General features: G+C 43.7%; 7 non-coding genes across 7 annotated transcripts; all 7 read right to left on the bottom strand.

Moving 5' to 3' along the window:
• Nucleotides 1-9: 9 nt before the first annotated feature.
• Nucleotides 10-200, bottom strand: LOC141232882 (U2 spliceosomal RNA). The gene has a single exon (XR_012299055.1). It is a non-coding gene; the product is annotated as a U2 spliceosomal RNA (small nuclear RNA).
• A 1115-nt stretch (nt 201-1315) lies between these two features.
• Nucleotides 1316-1506, bottom strand: LOC141232870 (U2 spliceosomal RNA). The gene has a single exon (XR_012299044.1). It is a non-coding gene; the product is annotated as a U2 spliceosomal RNA (small nuclear RNA).
• Nucleotides 1507-2621: 1115 nt separating this feature from the next.
• On the bottom strand, nt 2622-2812 carry LOC141232858 (U2 spliceosomal RNA). The gene has a single exon (XR_012299033.1). It is a non-coding gene; the product is annotated as a U2 spliceosomal RNA (small nuclear RNA).
• Nucleotides 2813-3927: 1115 nt separating this feature from the next.
• LOC141232510 (U2 spliceosomal RNA) lies at nt 3928-4116 on the bottom strand. The gene has a single exon (XR_012298755.1). It is a non-coding gene; the product is annotated as a U2 spliceosomal RNA (small nuclear RNA).
• A 6607-nt stretch (nt 4117-10723) lies between these two features.
• Nucleotides 10724-10914, bottom strand: LOC141232847 (U2 spliceosomal RNA). The gene has a single exon (XR_012299022.1). It is a non-coding gene; the product is annotated as a U2 spliceosomal RNA (small nuclear RNA).
• Nucleotides 10915-12029: 1115 nt separating this feature from the next.
• Nucleotides 12030-12220, bottom strand: LOC141232835 (U2 spliceosomal RNA). Its single transcript, XR_012299011.1, has one exon. It is a non-coding gene; the product is annotated as a U2 spliceosomal RNA (small nuclear RNA).
• Nucleotides 12221-13335: 1115 nt separating this feature from the next.
• On the bottom strand, nt 13336-13526 carry LOC141232823 (U2 spliceosomal RNA). Its single transcript, XR_012299000.1, has one exon. It is a non-coding gene; the product is annotated as a U2 spliceosomal RNA (small nuclear RNA).
• Nucleotides 13527-14385: the final 859 nt, after the last annotated feature.

Below are 14385 nucleotides of genomic sequence, written 5' to 3'. Positions count from 1 at the left end.
GCATTAAAGAAGGGGTGCACCGGTCCTGGAGATACTGCAATACCAGGTCAATGCGTGGAGTGGACAGAGCAAGCTCTTTTTCCATCTCCCTGTTCTAAAAATCCATTTAATATATGGTCCCCAGATAGGGGACGTATCAGATATTAAACTGATAAGAACAGATACTACACTTGATCTTAGCCAAAAGGCCGAGAAGCGATAACCAGAATTGGTTTCAAACTACGGAGCCACCCAAGGATCCTGAAAAGTCCATTTGTGGAGATGAGCTCCTGGACTCCCGTTAAGAAGACATGTTGTCAACCTCTAGATCCCTTACATGCCTGCACTTTTCGGCTTGCTGCTGCTGCAATCCACGCGTTTTAGATCTGCATAACTCCACCTCTTTAAACACAGCACCTTCACCCCCTGCTGTTCCCACCCGCCTCAACACCGTTGGAAGGGAGGAGAACCAATTAAGGCGGGGGGTGGGGTGGAACGAGCAGCTGTCTACCCTTAGCAGGAGGGCTCCTGATTACATACCTCTCCTGCTGCTGCTTCTGCTGGCTGTCCAGCAGCAGACTGAAGGTGGCTGCTGCTGTGCACAGGTATATAAAGGCTCAGAGCCTATTATGACACGCGCAGCCAGCGTTCCATTGCCACATTCCATCTACTGCAGGCAGGATACCTGGCTGGCTGAATGTCGCTGAGAAGCTCACAGAGACCGCCATAAGCAACAGTTTAACAGAATACCACAGACTAATCAACCAAACTTTTTGGGTTGGGTTCTCTTTTATAGTCTGCAGGCATTAAATGAAAGAAGTCAGTGTTCCAGCAGAAGGAGACAACGTTTCAGAAAAGGCATTGTAGCAAACCAAAAAAGAAATTTTAAGCGCAGCAGAGTAACCAGCGCACATACCTGTTAGCTCAGGTGAGTTTAAAAGGCTGCTGTTGATAACAAGGGCATTTGCTAAATAGATGGTGTGTGTGCAACAATATACTGAAAGGTCAATTATATTGTGCAGCTTATCTCACCACCTGTAGTTATTTAGGTAAAAGCTCCAAAATGCTTGCCTAATATGTCTGTTTATCCAAAAGGAAGTAAAAAGGGAGAGCTAGAAAGATAGCATTGCATCACATTACATGGCAATGCAATGCACAGTTGCTGAAGTTGAACCAAAATGAGCTTGTAATCTGGCTTCTGCAACTTTGAACATGAAAAATCCAATGAGGAGAAGAAAAGCAAAGCCAAAGAGTCCATCCCCAAATCCGACAAACAAGCAAAATGAACAAAAAACATTGAATTCAATTCTTTCTGATTTTAGAAACTGCATTAAAGAAGGGGTGCACCGGTCCTGGAGATACTGCAATACCAGGTCAATGCGTGGAGTGGACAGAGCAAGCTCTTTTTCCATCTCCCTGTTCTAAAAATCCATTTAATATATGGTCCCCAGATAGGGGACGTATCAGATATTAAACTGATAAGAACAGATACTACACTTGATCTTAGCCAAAAGGCCGAGAAGCGATAACCAGAATTGGTTTCAAACTACGGAGCCACCCAAGGATCCTGAAAAGTCCATTTGTGGAGATGAGCTCCTGGACTCCCGTTAAGAAGAAATGTTGTCAACCTCTAGATCCCTTACATGCCTGCACTTTTCGGCTTGCTGCTGCTGCAATCCACGCGTTTTAGATCTGCATAACTCCACCTCTTTAAACACAGCACCTTCACCCCCTGCTGTTCCCACCCGCCTCAACACCGTTGGAAGGGAGGAGAACCAATTAAGGCGGGGGGTGGGGTGGAACGAGCAGCTGTCTACCCTTAGCAGGAGGGCTCCTGATTACATACCTCTCCTGCTGCTGCTGCTGCTGGCTGTCCAGCAGCAGACTGAAGGTGGCTGCTGCTGTGCACAGGTATATAAAGGCTCAGAGCCTATTATGACACGCGCAGCCAGCGTTCCATTGCCACATTCCATCTACTGCAGGCAGGATACCTGGCTGGCTGAATGTCGCTGAGAAGCTCACAGAGACCGCCATAAGCAACAGTTTAACAGAATGCCACAGACTAATCAACCAAACTTTTTGGGTTGGGTTCTCTTTTATAGTCTGCAGGCATTAAATGAAAGAAGTCAGTGTTCCAGCAGAAGGAGACAACGTTTCAGAAAAGGCATTGTAGCAAACCAAAAAAGAAATTTTAAGCGCAGCAGAGTAACCAGCGCACATACCTGTTAGCTCAGGTGAGTTTAAAAGGCTGCTGTTGATAACAAGGGCATTTGCTAAATAGATGGTGTGTGTGCAACAATATACTGAAAGGTCAATTATATTGTGCAGCTTATCTCACCACCTGTAGTTATTTAGGTGAAAGCTCCAAAATGCTTGCCTAATATGTCTGTTTATCCAAAAGGAAGTAAAAAGGGAGAGCTAGAAAGATAGCATTGCATCACATTACATGGCAATGCAATGCACAGTTGCTGAAGTTGAACCAAAATGAGCTTGTAATCTGGCTTCTGCAACTTTGAACATGAAAAATCCAATGAGGAGAAGAAAAGCAAAGCCAAAGAGTCCATCCCCAAATCCGACAAACAAGCAAAATGAACAAAAAACATTGAATTCAATTCTTTCTGATTTTAGAAACTGCATTAAAGAAGGGGTGCACCGGTCCTGGAGATACTGCAATACCAGGTCAATGCGTGGAGTGGACAGAGCAAGCTCTTTTTCCATCTCCCTGTTCTAAAAATCCATTTAATATATGGTCCCCAGATAGGGGACGTATCAGATATTAAACTGATAAGAACAGATACTACACTTGATCTTAGCCAAAAGGCCGAGAAGCGATAACCAGAATTGGTTTCAAACTACGGAGCCACCCAAGGATCCTGAAAAGTCCATTTGTGGAGATGAGCTCCTGGACTCCCGTTAAGAAGACATGTTGTCAACCTCTAGATCCCTTACATGCCTGCACTTTTCGGCTTGCTGCTGCTGCAATCCACGCGTTTTAGATCTGCATAACTCCACCTCTTTAAACACAGCACCTTCACCCCCTGCTGTTCCCACCCGCCTCAACACCGTTGGAAGGGAGGAGAACCAATTAAGGCGGGGGGTGGGGTGGAACGAGCAGCTGTCTACCCTTAGCAGGAGGGCTCCTGATTACATACCTCTCCTGCTGCTGCTGCTGCTGGCTGTCCAGCAGCAGACTGAAGGTGGCTGCTGCTGTGCACAGGTATATAAAGGCTCAGAGCCTATTATGACACGCGCAGCCAGCGTTCCATTGCCACATTCCATCTACTGCAGGCAGGATACCTGGCTGGCTGAATGTCGCTGAGAAGCTCACAGAGACCGCCATAAGCAACAGTTTAACAGAATGCCACAGACTAATCAACCAAACTTTTTGGGTTGGGTTCTCTTTTATAGTCTGCAGGCATTAAATGAAAGAAGTCAGTGTTCCAGCAGAAGGAGACAGCGTTTCAGAAAAGGCATTGTAGCAAACCAAAAAAGAAATTTTAAGCGCAGCAGAGTAACCAGCGCACATACCTGTTAGCTCAGGTGAGTTTAAAAGGCTGCTGTTGATAACAAGGGCATTTGCTAAATAGATGGTGTGTGTGCAACAATATACTGAAAGGTCAATTATATTGTGCAGCTTATCTCACCACCTGTAGTTATTTAGGTGAAAGCTCCAAAATGCTTGCCTAATATGTCTGTTTATCCAAAAGGAAGTAAAAAGGGAGAGCTAGAAAGATAGCATTGCATCACATTACATGGCAATGCAATGCACAGTTGCTGAAGTTGAACCAAAATGAGCTTGTAATCTGGCTTCTGCAACTTTGAACATGAAAAATCCAATGAGGAGAAGAAAAGCAAAGCCAAAGAGTCCATCCCCAAATCCGACAAACAAGCAAAATGAACAAAAAACATTGAATTCAATTCTTTCTGATTTTAGAAACTGCATTAAAGAAGGGGTGCACCGGTCCTGGAGATACTGCAATACCAGGTCAATGCGTGGAGTGGACAGAGCAAGCTCTTTTTCCATCTCCCTGTTCTAAAAATCCATTTAATATATGGTCCCCAGATAGGGGACGTATCAGATATTAAACTGATAAGAACAGATAAGGTTTCAACGCAATTTTATTGATTCAAAAGTATATTTACAAAGGTTTTAAAAAAGAACATTTATAACATTACAATAAAATGATAAAACATGATAATAATCAATTCAAGTTTTTTGTATAAAACACAATTTACCATCATAAAACCATTGTAACAATTAAGAAAATCATAATTACAGATGTACTTGGGTTTATTTAATTACCACTAATTGTGTTCCATAATTGTACACACCACATAGAAGCCGCTTCTTTTGCTCCATACAGTTTTTTATCTCTGAGATAGTAAATATACATTTCACTTAAAGCAATTTTTATACAGTCTGTTGAATCAATATGATCATGTGTGAAGAGTAAAATATTTCTAACTTTCCACATGGCATTTTTAAAACAATTAATAATAATCCAGGCAACTCGGAATTGTTTAATATTTGGACACTTAAAAAGACCATAAAAGACATAAAAGTGATTAAAATCTTTCAGGCCACATGCCCATTTTAAAAGTGGGCCTACCTTTCTCCAAACCTCCTGTGGAAAAGGACAATTCCAAAAGAGATGCAATACAGACTCACTTTCCCCGCATATATCTCTTGGACATTTGGCTCTCGCCACCAGCCCCCGCCTATGTTGAAACTCACGGGTAGGGAGGCACTGGTGGACGATAGCCCAGGCAAGGTCCTTGTGTACATTTGCAAGATATTTCCCATACACATTTCGCCACACCGTTTTGGACCTTGCCTGTGAAAAATTGGAGACAGGAATTGTGTCCTCAGAGTGTCTGCAAGCAATAGATACCTTCCTTTGGTCCCCCAATATATCAGGCTCCAATTCCTGGAGACCTAAAAGTCTGACCGTTTTCTCAAGTATCACATACTGTTTAGGTGGGCACAGGAGCACAGGAGAACTTAAAGGTAGGCTAAACCACCTTTTAAAAATCATTCCTGCTGCATATTTTAAAAAATAACTAAAAATGCCATCAGATTTAAAAACCTTAAAACAAAAGCAGAAATACTTTATATGGAAAAAGGTAAAAAAATTGGGTACATCTTTACCTCCATTAGATTTACATTTGTACATCAGATCTCTTTTTAACTTTTCCATTTTTGAACCCCATAAAAACATAAAAACAATTCTTGTTACTTTCTTGATTTGTAAATTGGAAGGGGGAAACACCATTGCAATATACAACATAATGGGAATTAAAACGGCTTTAATAATTAAAATTTTACCTTCCATACTAAGGTTCCTTAAATTCCACAATGAGATCTTTATTTCTATTTTATCCATTGCAGAGTCCCAGTTAGGGTCCCCCTCATTGGCTTGGTTAAAAATAATTCCTAAAATTTTTATGTGATTTTTCTGTATCACTATCCCAGGGGTCAAAGAGGAGTCCCATCCCCCCACATTAAAACAGTCACATTTATCTATATTTAATTTAAAACCTGAGGCTTCACAGAAAAATTGTGTGTTTCTCAATACCCTCCTCAGAGATGTGGAATCTGGACATAGTATGGTAACATCATCCATGTAACTTAGGGCTTTAAGTTGCATACCCCTACTCCCGGGAATAGGTACCCCTTTAATTACTTTATCTTTTCTCAGTATGGTTAATAGTGGTTCCATAACACAGATAAAGAGCAGTGGTGAGAGAGGGCACCCTTGTTTCACCCCTGATAATAGAGGAACCCCCTTCGTTAAAAACCCATTTACAGAAATTTGACTAAAACAAGAATGATATAAAAGCATAATGCGGGTTAAAATTTTCTCTGGAAATGCCATTTTTTTAAAAACCATAAAAAGAAATTCATGCGATACCCTGTCAAAAGCTTTTTCAAAGTCTAAGGATAAAATAGCAAGGTTTTGACTTCTCTCTTTTGAATACCATATGGTATCCCTAATTATGTTGAGGGACTCAGCTATGGTTCTTCCGGGAACACCACATACCTGGTTAGGGTGAATTAATTTGGCTATAAAGGGTTTTAAACGGACTGCAATAAGTTTAGCTAAAATTTTATAATCAAGGTTTAAAAGCGTAATAGGCCGCCAGTTTTTAAGTTGGCTCCTATCCCCTTTTTTATATATTAAAGATACCAGACCTCTCCTCCAAGATGGGGGTAATTTATTAGTATTAAAAGCTTCTTTAAACAATAAAAACATATCGTTCTTTAAAATTCCCCAAAAAGTCAGATAAAACTCAATCGGTAGACCGTCTTCCCCAGGGGCTTTCCCACTGGAGAAACTTTTAAAAATCTGTAAAAGTTCCTCACTGGTGAGATCCCTAGATAAAACACCCTGGTCTAAAATATCTAACTTAAAATCAAGGGAATTAATAGCATACTCTAAAAAGGATGGATCTATAACTTTAGTGTTAAAAAGAAGTTGATAAAAATTAAAAGCTTTTCCTAACATACCCTTAATATCATTTTCACCTTCAAGATTTAGGATTGCGTCCCTCCTCCCCATTACCTTTTTGAAGAAGAATCGGGAGCATTTCTCTCCTTCCTCCAGGTGCTGTACATGGGAGTTAAAAATTATTTGTTTTCCTTTTTCATTAAGAGCATTTTTTATTTCAGACTTAAGATTTGCAATATCATCATCCACATCAATACCAACTTCTTTTAGTTTAAAGAGTACTTGTAATCTCATATTAAAAACATAAAACCACTGCTTTTTCTTTTTTGCTTTCATTTTCCCTGCCTTAATAAAAAATAATTTAATCTTAGGTTTAATGCTCTCCCACCAATCCAGCATCGAGGCGCGGGGGTCTCTCTTTGATTGCCAGCACTGGTAGGCCTGCACAAACCTCTTTTGAATATCAATATCCTCTAGGAGAGTTGTATTTAATCTCCATGGGCCTCTTGAGGTATTTTGTTCCCCTGCTAACTCTAAAAACACAGATAAAACTTTATGATCAGAGAATAAATTAGATAAAAGAAAACATTTACAAGGTTTAAAGGCAGTAGAAGCAAATATGAAATCAATTCTAGAAGAAACTCTTCCATTGGACCATGTAACACCTGGATCCGCCGGCAAGAGTTCCTTCCAGCAGTCCTGTAATCTAAAATCATCAATTAAACTTTTCAACAAATAGGAGGTACGGTCTTTACGATTCACATCCCCACCCTGCCGGGATTCCCCATCACGTAAACAATTAAAATCTCCTCCCACTAGCAGGGGGGTTGACCCAACACAAAATAATGGCAATATTTCAAGTAAATCCGCCCTTTCCTGCTTCCCAGGAGGAGCGTACACATTTAATAAACGTAAAGAAAGTCCATTAAAAACAAGATGTATTAAAATAGCTCTGCCAGGTATAATTTCAGTCACAGATTGAATGATGGTAGAATGTCCACGGCAAAGTAGTCCAACTCCGGCAGCACGACAGTCATTAGCACCGGACCACACAGAAGCGCCCAGTTTCCAGTCTTCTTTTAAGTCCTTATAATTTAAATTACTCTGTATACCACATTCTTGTAGAAAGCAGAAATCAAAGTCCAATGTCTCTAAATAAGAAAATAAAGCAGCCCTACGTGTAGGGCTCTTTAGGGACCTCACATTTAGTGAGGAGATTTTAAGAGGAACAGACATTAAGAAGAATCAGGATCTGAAGATGGGAAGAAGTCAATACACGGCACCTCCTCCTCCGCATCTCCAGGGGTCAGGATTTGTTTAATATTACCGGGATCTGAAGCAGGCAAAAAAGCATCATCCACTTTTGGCTCCTCATCTGGACCTCGACATCCGTGTTTTCTTTGGATATCAGGTTGCTTTACGTCCTCCCGTTGCCTTTTCAGAGGCTGGGAGCTGTCCATCTTTTCCAAGTCCTGTGCATCTGCAGTCCTCATGGCGGTCTGGTCTATGGAACGGGTGTCATCCCTCTGGGTCGTCTTGTCCTCTGGTCTGGTCACGGAACTACTGCGACTTCTGGTTCGAGGACCAGGGCTCGACTGGGTCTTAGCCGGGTCCTTTTTACTTCGCGCCCTAGAGGTCTCTCTTTCCGACACACTGGTTGATCGATTAAGGAGCGTACCCTTTTTGCCCTTACCCAAGATCACCGATGATGGTGTGGCGAATCTGGGTGCTTGCTTAATCGGGGTACTAGAGGTCTCCTCAGTTCCACATAATGCCGGTGGTGCATTCATGCTGGATGAGGACCCTTCCTCTTGACTCTGAGATACGGCAACATCTAGAGCCAGAACATCGATCAATTCCACAGAGAGAGAACCCTCGGTTAATCTTATGGAACCCCTACGACCGTCCTTCTGTGGAACTACCAGCGGGCCCTCTGGCGGAGCCGTTGAAGGATTTGGTCCGGACCCGTCAGCGTGCGCCAACCCAGGTCCAGGGGCAGGTGTAGTAATACTCCCTCCGAAGTATTCTTGGATAGTCAGTTGACCTGACTTAAACATGTCATATGTTTTTGACTTTTTGCTCGGACAATTCCTGAAGGCGTGACCTGCCTTCCCACATAGGTTACATACGATCTCAGAGTCACACGTAGCGGAGGTGTGCCCACTCTTACCGCACTTGTTGCAAAAGACTACATGAGCCCTTGTACAATTTTCTCGTGTATGCCCATATTCATGACAATTCCGGCATTGAAGGGGCATTCCTGGGTAGCGTAGGAATCCCCTGACATTACCAATGGCAAAATTAGCAGGCGGGTGGTGAAGACCACCAATGCCGCTCTGATCTGGATGGAACTTCACCAGGTATTTCCTCTTCCCATTCCAGAAGCGCTGGGAGTTGAGGATATCATGTGAGAAGCGCACTGACTTGCAGTAACGCTTCAAAAAGGTTTCGATATCGCCCTCAGAGACGAATGGGCTGTACATGAAGATCACCAAGGGTACTTCTTCTTCACCGTACAGGAAGTCAAAGCTCAGCCCGTTCAGTCTCTCATCGTCCTTGTCCGCAACCATCAGTGCTGCATGGATATTATCACAGCATGATTTAGCCATAAAGGAAATGGTATATCGCCCACGGAATTCCTGATCGTAAAGACACAGGATCTTATCTCGCTCCAGGTGGAAGAACCCAAAAAGAATCTCATGCACGATGTACTGCAGATTCTTCTCATGGCGCTGGCATTCATCCACCATGATTCTAATGGACTGTCGCAGTGGAGTCTCCCCCACCGCAAATCCAAAAGAAAAAGGCATTTTCGGCCCTCAGGGACTAAGCCCTCCCCCAATAGTAACAAGGGAATGAATCCCACAAAAGCAGGAACAAACCCAAGACCGAGGGAGGGGTACCCCAAGAACTTACACAGCCCACTAAGCGATAAAGCTCAGCAAAGGAAAACGCCCTTATTTCCTCGGGTCGCCCCGAAGACAAGACGCGATCGCTCCCCGTTGTCCGGGGACTAAGCCGACCTGCCAATAGCTGCAAGGGGGTGAAGCTCCCTCAGTTAAGAGAGAGCGATACCCCAAGGCCAACAAGTCGGGTACCCCAGGCACCTCCTAGCCGAGACCAAGGCAGCAACCGTTAGATCACTGCACCTGATCCTAGCCAAAAGGCCGAGAAGCGATAACCAGAATTGGTTTCAAACTACGGAGCCACCCAAGGATCCTGAAAAGTCCATTTGTGGAGATGAGCTCCTGGACTCCCGTTAAGAAGACATGTTGTCAACCTCTAGATCCCTTACATGCCTGCACTTTTCGGCTTGCTGCTGCTGCAATCCACGCGTTTTAGATCTGCATAACTCCACCTCTTTAAACACAGCACCTTCACCCCCTGCTGTTCCCACCCGCCTCAACACCGTTGGAAGGGAGGAGAACCAATTAAGGCGGGGGGTGGGGTGGAACGAGCAGCTGTCTACCCTTAGCAGGAGGGCTCCTGATTACATACCTCTCCTGCTGCTGCTGCTGCTGGCTGTCCAGCAGCAGACTGAAGGTGGCTGCTGCTGTGCACAGGTATATAAAGGCTCAGAGCCTATTATGACACGCGCAGCCAGCGTTCCATTGCCACATTCCATCTACTGCAGGCAGGATACCTGGCTGGCTGAATGTCGCTGAGAAGCTCACAGAGACCGCCATAAGCAACAGTTTAACAGAATGCCACAGACTAATCAACCAAACTTTTTGGGTTGGGTTCTCTTTTATAGTCTGCAGGCATTAAATGAAAGAAGTCAGTGTTCCAGCAGAAGGAGACAACGTTTCAGAAAAGGCATTGTAGCAAACCAAAAAAAGAAATTTTAAGCGCAGCAGAGTAACCAGCGCACATACCTGTTAGCTCAGGTGAGTTTAAAAGGCTGCTGTTGATAACAAGGGCATTTGCTAAATAGATGGTGTGTGTGCAACAATATACTGAAAGGTCAATTATATTGTGCAGCTTATCTCACCACCTGTAGTTATTTAGGTGAAAGCTCCAAAATGCTTGCCTAATATGTCTGTTTATCCAAAAGGAAGTAAAAAGGGAGAGCTAGAAAGATAGCATTGCATCACATTACATGGCAATGCAATGCACAGTTGCTGAAGTTGAACCAAAATGAGCTTGTAATCTGGCTTCTGCAACTTTGAACATGAAAAATCCAATGAGGAGAAGAAAAGCAAAGCCAAAGAGTCCATCCCCAAATCCGACAAACAAGCAAAATGAACAAAAAACATTGAATTCAATTCTTTCTGATTTTAGAAACTGCATTAAAGAAGGGGTGCACCGGTCCTGGAGATACTGCAATACCAGGTCAATGCGTGGAGTGGACAGAGCAAGCTCTTTTTCCATCTCCCTGTTCTAAAAATCCATTTAATATATGGTCCCCAGATAGGGGACGTATCAGATATTAAACTGATAAGAACAGATACTACACTTGATCTTAGCCAAAAGGCCGAGAAGCGATAACCAGAATTGGTTTCAAACTACGGAGCCACCCAAGGATCCTGAAAAGTCCATTTGTGGAGATGAGCTCCTGGACTCCCGTTAAGAAGACATGTTGTCAACCTCTAGATCTCTTACATGCCTGCACTTTTCGGCTTGCTGCTGCTGCAATCCACGCGTTTTAGATCTGCATAACTCCACCTCTTTAAACACAGCACCTTCACCCCCTGCTGTTCCCACCCGCCTCAACACCGTTGGAAGGGAGGAGAACCAATTAAGGCGGGGGGTGGGGTGGAACGAGCAGCTGTCTACCCTTAGCAGGAGGGCTCCTGATTACATACCTCTCCTGCTGCTGCTGCTGCTGGCTGTCCAGCAGCAGACTGAAGGTGGCTGCTGCTGTGCACAGGTATATAAAGGCTCAGAGCCTATTATGACACGCGCAGCCAGCGTTCCATTGCCACATTCCATCTACTGCAGGCAGGATACCTGGCTGGCTGAATGTCGCTGAGAAGCTCACAGAGACCGCCATAAGCAACAGTTTAACAGAATGCCACAGACTAATCAACCAAACTTTTTGGGTTGGGTTCTCTTTTATAGTCTGCAGGCATTAAATGAAAGAAGTCAGTGTTTCAGCAGAAGGAGACAACGTTTCAGAAAAGGCATTGTAGCAAACCAAAAAAGAAATTTTAAGCGCAGCAGAGTAACCAGCGCACATACCTGTTAGCTCAGGTGAGTTTAAAAGGCTGCTGTTGATAACAAGGGCATTTGCTAAATAGATGGTGTGTGTGCAACAATATACTGAAAGGTCAATTATATTGAGCAGCTTATCTCACCACCTGTAGTTATTTAGGTGAAAGCTCCAAAATGCTTGCCTAATATGTCTGTTTATCCAAAAGGAAGTAAAAAGGGAGAGCTAGAAAGATAGCATTGCATCACATTACATGGCAATGCAATGCACAGTTGCTGAAGTTGAACCAAAATGAGCTTGTAATCTGGCTTCTGCAACTTTGAACATGAAAAATCCAATGAGGAGAAGAAAAGCAAAGCCAAAGAGTCCATCCCCAAATCCGACAAACAAGCAAAATGAACAAAAAACATTGAATTCAATTCTTTCTGATTTTAGAAACTGCATTAAAGAAGGGGTGCACCGGTCCTGGAGATACTGCAATACCAGGTCAATGCGTGGAGTGGACAGAGCAAGCTCTTTTTCCATCTCCCTGTTCTAAAAATCCATTTAATATATGGTCCCCAGATAGGGGACGTATCAGATATTAAACTGATAAGAACAGATACTACACTTGATCTTAGCCAAAAGGCCGAGAAGCGATAACCAGAATTGGTTTCAAACTACGGAGCCACCCAAGGATCCTGAAAAGTCCATTTGTGGAGATGAGCTCCTGGACTCCCGTTAAGAAGACATGTTGTCAACCTCTAGATCCCTTACATGCCTGCACTTTTCGGCTTGCTGCTGCTGCAATCCACGCGTTTTAGATCTGCATAACTCCACCTCTTTAAACACAGCACCTTCACCCCCTGCTGTTCCCACCCGCCTCAACACCGTTGGAAGGGAGGAGAACCAATTAAGGCGGGGGGTGGGGTGGAACGAGCAGCTGTCTACCCTTAGCAGGAGGGCTCCTGATTACATACCTCTCCTGCTGCTGCTGCTGCTGGCTGTCCAGCAGCAGACTGAAGGTGGCTGCTGCTGTGCACAGGTATATAAAGGCTCAGAGCCTATTATGACACGCGCAGCCAGCGTTCCATTGCCACATTCCATCTACTGCAGGCAGGATACCTGGCTGGCTGAATGTCGCTGAGAAGCTCACAGAGACCGCCATAAGCAACAGTTTAACAGAATGCCACAGACTAATCAACCAAACTTTTTGGGTTGGGTTCTCTTTTATAGTCTGCAGGCATTAAATGAAAGAAGTCAGTGTTCCAGCAGAAGGAGACAACGTTTCAGAAAAGGCATTGTAGCAAACCAAAAAAGAAATTTTAAGCGCAGCAGAGTAACCAGCGCACATACCTGTTAGCTCAGGTGAGTTTAAAAGGCTGCTGTTGATAACAAGGGCATTTGCTAAATAGATGGTGTGTGTGCAACAATATACTGAAAGGTCAATTATATTGTGCAGCTTATCTCACCACCTGTAGTTATTTAGGTGAAAGCTCCAAAATGCTTGCCTAATATGTCTGTTTATCCAAAAGGAAGTAAAAAGGGAGAGCTAGAAAGATAGCATTGCATCACATTACATGGCAATGCAATGCACAGTTGCTGAAGTTGAACCAAAATGAGCTTGTAATCTGGCTTCTGCAACTTTGAACATGAAAAATCCAATGAGGAGAAGAAAAGCAAAGCCAAAGAGTCCATCCCAAAATCCGACAAACAAGCAAAATGAACAAAAAACATTGAATTCAATTCTTTCTGATTTTAGAAACTGCATTAAAGAAGGGGTGCACCGGTCCTGGAGATACTGCAATACCAGGTCAATGCGTGGAGTGGACAGAGCAAGCTCTTTTTCCATCTCCCTGTTCTAAAAATCCATTTAATATATGGTCCCCAGATAGGGGACGTATCAGATATTAAACTGATAAGAACAGATACTACACTTGATCTTAGCCAAAAGGCCGAGAAGCGATAACCAGAATTGGTTTCAAACTACGGAGCCACCCAAGGATCCTGAAAAGTCCATTTGTGGAGATGAGCTCCTGGACTCCCGTTAAGAAGACATGTTGTCAACCTCTAGATCCCTTACATGCCTGCACTTTTCGGCTTGCTGCTGCTGCAATCCACGCGTTTTAGATCTGCATAACTCCACCTCTTTAAACACAGCACCTTCACCCCCTGCTGTTCCCACCCGCCTCAACACCGTTGGAAGGGAGGAGAACCAATTAAGGCAGGGGGTGGGGTGGAACGAGCAGCTGTCTACCCTTAGCAGGAGGGCTCCTGATTACATACCTCTCCTGCTGCTGCTGCTGCTGGCTGTCCAGCAGCAGACTGAAGGTGGCTGCTGCTGTGCACAGGTATATAAAGGCTCAGAGCCTATTATGACACGCGCAGCCAGCGTTCCATTGCCACATTCCATCTACTGCAGGCAGGATACCTGGCTGGCTGAATGTCGCTGAGAAGCTCACAGAGACCGCCATAAGCAACAGTTTAACAGAATGCCACAGACTAATCAACCAAACTTTTTGGGTTGGGTTCTCTTTTATAGTCTGCAGGCATTAAATGAAAGAAGTCAGTGTTCCAGCAGAAGGAGACAACGTTTCAGAAAAGGCATTGTAGCAAACCAAAAAAGAAATTTTAAGCTCAGCAGAGTAACCAGCGCACATACCTGTTAGCTCAGGTGAGTTTAAAAGGCTGCTGTTGATAACAAGGGCATTTGCTAAATAGATGGTGTGTGTGCAACAATATACTGAAAGGTCAATTATATTGTGCAGCTTATCTCACCACCTGTAGTTATTTAGGTGAAAGCTCCAAAATGCTTGCCTAATATGT

The sequence above is a fragment of the Phyllobates terribilis genome, unplaced genomic scaffold, assembly GCF_046119375.1.
Source record: "Phyllobates terribilis strain yellow unplaced genomic scaffold, ASM4611937v1 Scaffold_540__1_contigs__length_1147954, whole genome shotgun sequence".
In the NCBI taxonomy this organism is placed as follows: domain Eukaryota; kingdom Metazoa; phylum Chordata; class Amphibia; order Anura; family Dendrobatidae; genus Phyllobates; species Phyllobates terribilis.
Note: the sequence above shows the minus strand (reverse complement) of the source record. Positions and strands in the feature narration are given on the sequence as shown.